Source organism: Sinocyclocheilus rhinocerous, unplaced genomic scaffold (assembly GCF_001515625.1).
Source record: "Sinocyclocheilus rhinocerous isolate Xijiao unplaced genomic scaffold, SAMN03320098_v1.1 scaffold1915, whole genome shotgun sequence".
Lineage (NCBI taxonomy): Eukaryota > Metazoa > Chordata > Actinopteri > Cypriniformes > Cyprinidae > Sinocyclocheilus > Sinocyclocheilus rhinocerous.
Genome location: NW_015639873.1, coordinates 681,337 through 683,655, shown reverse-complemented (window position 1 = coordinate 683,655; position 2,319 = coordinate 681,337).

Here is a 2,319-nt window from a genome sequence, read left to right as displayed (position 1 = left end):
ATACACACACACACACACACACACATAGAGATCTGCAACACTTGACTGGCACTAAAAAGAGACCAAATAAAAGACTGTCTGTTGTTTTATGAGTAGCCGAAAGACTCAAAACGACCTTTGAACGTGTGCCATACTGTGTTGTTTATTACGGGAATGTTGTGCTGGTTTGACTCACCAACTTGAAGCTGGTGTTCATCATCAACTCACCACAAGATCCAGAAGCCACCCTCTCATACCACGCAAGGGTTTGTGGGTAGGAGGATTTGGTCTTCACATTGGAGACCCACAAGAACAAACCAGGGACTTTTATTCTATTGCCTCTTTTTTTTTTTTTTTGCATAAATATATCTTGATTTATGTAAAAAGATTAATTTTCTTTGTCAGTGTAATCTGTGTTTCTGTTACAATAAAAAGTATACATTTAGTCTCGTTTTGAATAGTTTTCTTTGCTTCTTCTCTTTTAATAACACCAGGAGTCACAGTATTCTTGGGTCCCACTTAGATGTCTTTCACTACTATTTATTTATATGAAAAAAAAAATGTTAGGTACAATGTATACAATGTTCATCTTGAATTGCATGGGATACGGTTAAGGTTAGGGTCAGGTTTAAGTGTGGGTTCAGTTTTAAGGGTAGGAATGATAGTGTAGTTACAGATGTGACGACAGAAATTAATTACAGGAAGGTATTTTTAAATGTAAGTACATTATAAAAACACACTGCAGCTCAAAAGTTTGGGATCAGTAAGATTTTATTTATTTAATTTTTTTTAAGAAGTCTCTTCTGCTTATCAAGGCTGCATTTATTTGATCAAAAACCCAGAAAAAAACAATAATATTGTAAAATATTATTGCAATTTAAAATATATATTTTTTTAATTTTAATATAATTAAAAATATAATTTATTCTTGTGATAACAGCTGAATTTTCATCAGCTGTTACTACAGTCTTTGGTGTCACATGATCCTTCAGAAATTCTAATATGCTGATTTATTATCAATGTTAAAACAGTTTTTGCTGCTTAATATTACATTTTTTTTTTTTGGACCAACTGTGACTTTTTTCAGGATTCTTTGATGAATAAGAAGTTAAAAAGAACAGCATTTATTCAAAATAGAAACCTTTAGTAACAATATACCACTATCGTTCAAAAGTTTGGGGTCAATACATTTTTTTCTTTTCTTTTCTTTTTTTTTTGGAAAAACAACCAGAAACTCACCGCACCTTCAAAATCATCCAAACGAGGTGCTCTTTAAACTTCTTTAAAAAACACTAAAAATCTTACTGATCAGCAGTGTTATGTTTAAGTGCTTTGTATCAAATGATTAATTTAAACGTAAGTACATAGTAGTTAAAAACACTTAATATAAAGTGGGTCCTTCTCTTGATTATAAAGAGTTTAATAAGAAGTCCTCCCTAATCCAAAAAGAGCATTAATTGAAAGTGAAGGTGTGGTCACATTAGCGAAATTTTGTAGGCAAAAAAGTCCATTGTTCATTATCAATATAGCGATATATGAAGCAACGCTCAAACAGAAGTCTTTTTTAAACCAAGCAGCTTTCTATCGGTAAATGTGGTGAATCAATGTGACCAATTTGAAAATCTGCATTGGGAAATCCTATTGAAATGACTGGATTTTGCCTGTGAAAATTCGCTGATAATGGTAAATGTGATGCACCTGTGAGGTAAGGAGGAAGTATGATAGATGCTAATATTCCTAAATACCAGAAGAAGTATTGATAAAAGTGCAATGTGGTAAAGTCTGTCAAAATTTGACTGTGTGTAGCACCTTCCGCTCTGCAGAACCTTTTGAAGGATCCGCAGTTTTTTTTTTTTTTTTCATTTTGCAGTGTTTTGCAGATTTACAAAGAGGATGTTACCAAAAGATAGGGCAGCAAAACTGGACTCTAAAGCAAACTTACAGCAACCTGTAAGCACAGCAAAGGAGAAGTTAAAGAGCACATTTACATAAACTTTCAAGGCACAGCAGAAAAGACAAGCTGTTGAATTAAGATGTCTTTTTAATTCTAAGGGTCAGAGAGAGTGCAAAAATGGTCATGAAAACTAAATTGTGCCTGTTCTTGGCACATAAAATCCTTCACAAACATTCTAAGTTGACCTCAGAGAAAAATCGAAATAAAAAATAGATATGACCCTTTTAATTCTTGCTCTCTTCCCGTTTCGTAAACTCTCTCTCTCGAATTCCTCCCTGATCCTTTTATTTGTGACTGAATATGCCGCTGTCTGCACACACACACTCACTCTCACACACACACACACACACACACTCTCACTCACACACACACACACACACACACAC